The sequence below is a fragment of the Penaeus chinensis genome, chromosome 16 (genome assembly GCF_019202785.1).
Source record: "Penaeus chinensis breed Huanghai No. 1 chromosome 16, ASM1920278v2, whole genome shotgun sequence".
NCBI lineage: Eukaryota > Metazoa > Arthropoda > Malacostraca > Decapoda > Penaeidae > Penaeus > Penaeus chinensis.
Genome location: NC_061834.1, coordinates 7626381 through 7633880, shown reverse-complemented (window position 1 = coordinate 7633880; position 7500 = coordinate 7626381). Strand labels below are relative to the sequence as shown.

Genomic DNA, 7500 nt, shown 5'->3' with positions numbered 1-7500 from the left:
TCATCATCATCATCATCATCACCATCATCATCATCATCATCATCATCATCATCATCATCATCACCATCATCATCATCATCATCATCATCATCATCATCATCATCATCATCATCATCATCATCATCGTCATCGTCATCGTCATCGTCATCGTCATCGTCATCGTCATCGTCATCATCATCATCATCATCATCATCATCATCATCATCACCATCATCATCATCGTAAAAAAAACATACATAGTGAAATGCATACATTTTTATTTTTACAGTAACATACATTTTCTCCACAACCAGGAAATATGCCAATGTCTCTTTTAAAGATCACTAAAGATTGGCAGGAATAAATGCTTTGTTTACAGTACTTAACAAGTCATGTCATTCACACCGTAATGACAGGTCAGCCACGCCACACATTTCCGAAATGTATTTCTCTACAGCGCGTACACTTGGGACGATTAATGCATGAAGCTTTTAGCGTGGAGGGGTAACTTGACAAATATATGATTTTGCGCTTCTGTCACACGTTGTATATGTCATTATTACTATTGTTGTAGATGATATTATAATCGTCATCGGTAGTGTGGACTGCATCTGTGCTCTGTTGTAAACTTTTGATGTAAAATGTTGAGTCAGTTTGTGTATTTTCGGACTTTCGGCAACAAAAATGTTCCTTAAACATGATTGATGGAATACATTTTATGGAAAGAATCTTTTAGTCTTATTGAATAATTGATGTTTTCATATGTGTACAGTCTGAATAATGATAACATTTTCTGTATATTATATAAACTCGCACAAAATAAGGATGACTAAAATGGTATACGGTCATTATAACACTATTTTACCTCAAATACAAGAAAACATACTGTGCTCACCAGGGCTCGAACCTGGGACCTTCTGTGTGTTAGACAGATGTGATAACCACTACACCATGAGCACATATATTGTTTCATCTTTTTGCACATAGAATTTACCCTACTTCACAAAACAAATACATGATTAAAAGAAGAATGCTCTTAGACAGCGCATTTTTCTTAGTATGATATCATTACTATGAATGATCTAAGGAATGCGTTTTCCATATCGTATCGTTGTTCCTTTTCACATTCGCACACACGTTACTGTACTTGTGCTTGCGTTCGTGCAGTCAACAGCCATTGTAATTTCACAGTTCAGGAGATATATTCTACATATAGGATATAGAATAAAAATATAGGAAGAGGTTACTTCAGGAAGGATACGGTGTGATCGTCCTCTCTTAGTCACTGGCGTTTGGCAGATGATTTTGTCTCTGTCTATAATTATCTTAATTCATAATAATTTTGTAGGTCTATTATCGCTCTTAATTATTATAATCTGAGGCATTGGCCAGTATAAACATGGCCAATTAAGCCAGTTTACATCATGTTTGCACGGCAGAAAAAAATAATTAAATGTACAATTTGAGTTTGTTTCAGTTGTTCCAAGATTCGACCTTGAAGGATTACGAAATTGTTGATTAATCTTCCGACGACCTTTAACAGTGTTTTATCATCATCTCGTTGCTAATATAGTGGCGTGGCTGGATGTTTGAAGACTCAGGGGGCCAGGTCCCTTAAGAAGCACCTAATCAGAGGCCTTATTTCAGCTTTTTCGAGTAGGGGGCAAAGGTGGGATGGTGAGAGAAGTGAACAAAATTTAAGAGGCTATAACCGCTTTAAACATAATATAGTAAATCAAAAGTTAACATCTGGGGCCCTTGGGTGGGGGGCAAGCTTGATCTTGAGGGGGGCAAGCAGTCTTGGGGGCAACTACCCACCCAGCCTCCCAATTGGCGCACCTGCTCCTAATATTATATACATATACATATACATATTGTTTGTAATTTCTGTAATGCTAAATATCACCATTTTCCTACCTAGTACGGAAGTCAGTCATCTAATTCTAATTTCGTAAAACTTCACATATTTTTGACATCATGATATGTAAATGCTTTATTCCACTACTGGTACACGTCACACGAAGACGCAAACAATAAATTATGTTTATTATCTATCTCTGGGGAAAAATAATCATAGCTAACGAAGACAGGAATGATACCTCGGCTGCCTTATCAAGAACTATCTGGACTTGTTCATGTCGGGGAGTAACACCTTTTACTCTCAAAATTGGTGAAATACATCTATTGTAATGTGAAGACATTCGTTACCATTCATTCCTTTTCTACATTTGCCGCAATGACTTGCAGAAGATATCGCCACTTTTCTTTTGTTATCCCAAACATCTCTACTCCCAGTTTATTAGTTTGATTTTAATATACATTTGGGTGTCGTATTTAGGCGGAAGAGGATTTCAATAAATATGTGCGCATGGTGTAGTGGTTATCACATCTGTCTAACACACAGAAGGTCCCAGGTTCGAGCCCTGGTGAGCACAAAATATTTATGAACATCCTAAACTGGATTTACATTACTACTACTACTACAACTATTACTACTACCGCTACTGCTACTACTACTATTACTACTACTACTGCTACAACAACAACTGCTACTACTATTACTATTCCTACTACTGCTACTACTACTACTGTTACTACTATTACTACTATTGCTATTACTATTATTACTACTACTACTGCTACACCAACAGCTACTACTATTACTAATACTAGTACTACTACCGCTACTACTACTACTACAATTACTAATACTACTGCTACAATATCTACCACTACTACTACTACTATTACTATTACTACTACTGCTACTATTACTACTGCTATTAATACTATTACTATCACTACTTCTACTACTACTACTATTACTATTACTACTGCTGTTGCTATTACTACTATTGCTACTACTACTGCTACTACTACTACTACTATTATTGCTACTACTACTACTAATTCTACTGCTACTACTATTACTTATACTACTGCTGCATCAACAACTACTACTACTATTACTATTACTGTTATTACTGCTACAACTGCTACTACTACCACTACTATTACTACTGCTACTATTACTACTACTGCTACTATTACCATTAATATTATTACTACTACTTCTACTACTTTACTAATACTTCTACTACTACTACTATTACTGCTACTACTATTACTGTTACTGCTACTACTACTACTACTGCTGCTATTATTATTACTACTACTATTTCTACTATTACTACTACTACTACTGTTGTTACTACTACTATTACTGTTATTGCTACTACTTCTACTACTACTACTACTGTTGCTACTACTATTACTGCTACTATTACTACTACTACTATTACTACTTTTACTACTACTGCTACCACTACTACTGCTACCACTACTACTGCTACCACTACTACTGTTACTACTACTACTACTATTGCTACTACTATTACTACTATTACTATTACTATTACTACTGCTACTACTACTACTACTGCTCTACTACTACTATTGCTACTACTTCTACTATTATTACTATTGCTACTACTACTACTGCTACTACTACTACTACTACTACTACTACTACTAGTTATATTGATTTTATCACCATTGTCCTTCTCCTTGTACTAAAAGTTAGGGCGTCAAAAGAAAATTTGAAACTCCATTGTGGGTCTACGCGATTTAAGTTTGAGAACCCCTGATATACACATATGTCTGTCTATGTAATACATATGCATAGGTTGATAGATATGCATTTATTTATGTGTATATGTATGTTCATGTAGAGGTATGCGCGCCCAAAGGTGTTCTCATGCCGATTCGTTTATGAAATATTTTGTTAATCTAAGTTTTCATCAATGGCATAACCATTAATATCTTCTCTTTAATGTACTACAATCTTGTGGTAGAACGCATTAACGTGAATTGTGTCGTTGCTCATGTTCTAGATGAAGGTTTAAATTGACGAAACATTTAATAAATGTCTTACTGGATAATTTGAGCGCGCGCACCTTCATATGTGTTTTCTGGGTCTAGCCGCGCGCGCAAAAAAAGAAAAAAAAAGAAAAGAAAAAAAAAAGGAAGAAAAACGTTAGTCATTTTGGTTACAAATGATGCCGGTTGGTCATTGCTGTTCTCCGTTCACAATGTACTTTTGGTACTGACAGGGAAGGGGAGTAAAACGGGTTGTGAAAGTCAAAGAATGATTTTTTTTTTTTTTTTTTTTTTTTTTGGAAACTAATTAAAAAATGTGAAAGGTAAGAAAGAACAAAAAAAAAAAAAAAAAAAAAAAAAAAAAAGACGAATTATGAAAATAGGTAAAGGCTCATAAGTGAAAGATCTAAATAAAAGCAAAGCCAAACAAGCAAACGGAGTATTGAAAACTGTAGAATATGAAAAGGCAAAACCGCTTTAAAAGGAAGAGAGGGAGAGAGAGAGAGAGAGAGAGAAAACAAAAATGAAACAAGGCGAGGGGAAAAAAAAAAAAAAAGTTTAAGTTCCAGTGAACTTAGATATGAATAAAAAATCGGTAATGAATTGAGAGCATGGTTGATGATCATCATTATTTCATGATATTTTCGGTTAAAGATATGTATCTAAGCTCTCTCTCCCGGAGACTTCAATGCCGCGGAGTGAGGATAAGCCAAGCAGATGACAGATTCACATCCTCGTATTTTACATTTAAAAATCAATAAGCAACTTGGGGAGCTATTCTACATGAGCACATTTTCGTTTACTATTCTGAACAATCCTTATGACACGAGTTCGCAAACCCTTTGTAGCTCCACCTATTTTGGCTTCAAAACATCGTTTATTGTGAATCAGCTGCTTTTCATTAAAACAAAAAAAAAAATCAAAATCTAAGACAATAGATCTTCATTATCCGCTTAAAAAATAATCAGAATTTGGATTCTGCTCTAGGGATGGCTCCCTTAATTCCCCAGATAGTTCAGTAGGCCCGATCTCTCTCTCTCTCTCTCGCTCTCTCTCTCTCTCTCGCTCTCTCTCTCTCTCTCTCTCTCTCTCTCTCTCTCTCTCTCTCTCTCTCTCTCTCTCTCTCTCTCTCTCTCTCTCTCTTTCTCTCTCTCTCTCTCTCTCTCTCTCGCTCTCTCTCTCGCTCGCTCTCTCTCTCTCTCTCTCTCTCTCTCTCTCTCTCTCTCTCTCTCTCTCTCTCTCTCTCTCTCTCTCTCTCTCTCTCTCTCTCTCTCTCTCTCTCTCTCTCTCTCTCTCTCTCTCTCTCTCGCTCTCTCTCTCTCTCTCTCTCGCTCGCTCTCTCTCTCTCTCTCTCTCTCTCTCTCTCTCTCTCTCTCTCTCTCTCTCTCTCTCTCTCTCTCTCGCTCTCTCTCTCTCTCTCTCTCTCTCTCTCTCTCTCTTTCTCTCTCTCTCTCTCTCATTCGCTATTTCTCTCTCTTGCTCTCCATTCTGATGTGTGATTTGTGAAGGATGTGCATTTTACTGATTTTGTATACTAAGGGAACAAATTATTAAAAATAGATATATGCTTTGTCTAAAACAGAATTTGCATGTGCTCATGGTGTAGTGGTTATCACATCTGTCTAACACACAGAAGGTCCCAGGTTCGAGCCCTGGTGAGCACAGTGATTTTTGCACAGCGCAGATGGAGTGCGAATCTCATAAGATAAAGAAAAAAGCCGCTCTTAGGATCTATGCGTTCGTGCTCCATTCAGTAGAACACTGACGTGCATTTCAGTAAAGTATGTATGTATGTATGTGTGTATTTATGTGTATATATATATACATATATATATATAAATATATGTGTATATCTGCACATATATGTACATATATATATATATATATATATATATATATATATATATATATATATATATATGTATATATATGTATATATTACATATATACTATATTATATATATTATATACATTATATATTATGTATATTATATATAGTATATATTATGTATATTATATATATATATATATATATATATATATATTTATATATATATATATGTATAAATATATATATATTATAAAGTGTATACATATTTATATTTGAATTATATTTAATTATAATATCACACACATATATAGCCCCGGCCTTCGACATGTTAATTAGGGCATCAAATTGCCTAAGACGCCAAATAAGGTAAAGCCGGCCATATACATAAACATTTGTGTGTGTGTGTGTGTTTGTATGGGTTTAAAATTAAAGAATTTGCTTTGGAGTATGACAGTTTTTGTCTTTACTTTTGGGTTCAGCCATTAACATGTCAATAATAGGCCATTCATGGACTCAAAACATTGAGTAACTATGAGGAAATGCAGCGTGAGAGGTTAAACTTTATGTATATACTGAACACAATTTCTTTGGTAAAATAGACAAATACATTTAATTTTACTTTAAGAATTAAGTGCTCATGGTGTAGTGGTTATCACATCTGTCTAACACACAGAAGGTCCCAGGTTCGAGCCCTGGTGAGCACAGAATCTTTGCATATTCTGTAAATAACAAACATACCAATTAGGCTGGGCTTTTTAGTGTTGGATTATCTGTATTTTGCCATTTTTTTTCAAATACCACTGGTCTTCTGATCGTGCCTGAACAATCGAAAAGAGAAAGCGACACATCGAATGGAAAAATAAAACAAAACAAAAAAACACCTGGATATTCCGAAAGCCTGTATTGCAAATTGCAATATTCTTGTTCATATCTTCATTATTTTATTTGCAATTGTGCACAGAAAATGACACAAGGAGTAATATCCAACTACACAAACAACATTACAGTAGAATATATTATTATTATAAATTCTTACGTAGTGGAATAGGGAATTTAGAGAGCAGTTAATGATATCATCTTGGGCAATTGAGAAATGTTAACGAATCACGCCTACACGGGAGTGAGTGTCTGTGTGTGCAGGGGGGGGGGGGATATAAGCAAATACAAATGAGAAATTTCAAATTTTCCAATATAATAAAACATGAAAACTGCTACATTTATTTCAAACAGCATGGAAACATGAAAACTGCTTCATTTATTTTAAACAGCATCTCAAAAAAGATTTGTGCTCACCAGGGCTCGAACCTGGGACCTTCTGTGTGTTAGACAGATGTGATAACCACTACACCATGAGCACATAGTCTTACACGAAATTTTACAGCAATTTGTAAATCTCAGCAACGAAGTATCATGCCTTACATACCGAATGGCTGTTCCTTACCACTGACAAGAATCTTAACGCATCCCTGATACGGGGCCGACAGATTCCCGTTTGCTTTAGTTTTCTTCTTTTTACATAACACTTAGTGGGATACTACGGATTTTGAAACAATATATTTATATAATTAAAAAATGGGCTGCTGGTGGCATTTGGTAATAAACACACACGTACGTAATACATACATTAGTATTGCTTGTCCTCTAGTAAAATATGAGGGTCTATTCACTGTCGCTTCCTGACAGAGTTAAGTCTCACACAGCCTCGCAGCGGTAAGTTATGGCAAAAGAGACGAGCGCCTTAAAAGAACTCGCTGTGACAGAATGGGATATCCCTTCTCCCGGAGGATATTGATAATCCGCTCCCTGGGTTT

General features: G+C 35.5%; 5 non-coding genes across 5 annotated transcripts; 3 read left to right on the top strand and 2 right to left on the bottom strand.

Moving 5' to 3' along the window:
- Positions 1–865: 865 nt before the first annotated feature.
- On the bottom strand, positions 866–938 carry Trnav-aac. Its single transcript has one exon. It is a non-coding gene; the product is annotated as a tRNA-Val (tRNA).
- Positions 939–2341: 1403 nt separating this feature from the next.
- On the top strand, positions 2342–2414 carry Trnav-aac. The gene has a single exon. It is a non-coding gene; the product is annotated as a tRNA-Val (tRNA).
- Positions 2415–5449: 3035 nt separating this feature from the next.
- On the top strand, positions 5450–5522 carry Trnav-aac. Its single transcript has one exon. It is a non-coding gene; the product is annotated as a tRNA-Val (tRNA).
- Positions 5523–6320: 798 nt separating this feature from the next.
- On the top strand, positions 6321–6393 carry Trnav-aac. The gene has a single exon. It is a non-coding gene; the product is annotated as a tRNA-Val (tRNA).
- A 580-nt stretch (positions 6394–6973) lies between these two features.
- Trnav-aac lies at positions 6974–7046 on the bottom strand. The gene has a single exon. It is a non-coding gene; the product is annotated as a tRNA-Val (tRNA).
- Between the last annotated feature and the right edge of the window lie 454 nt (positions 7047–7500).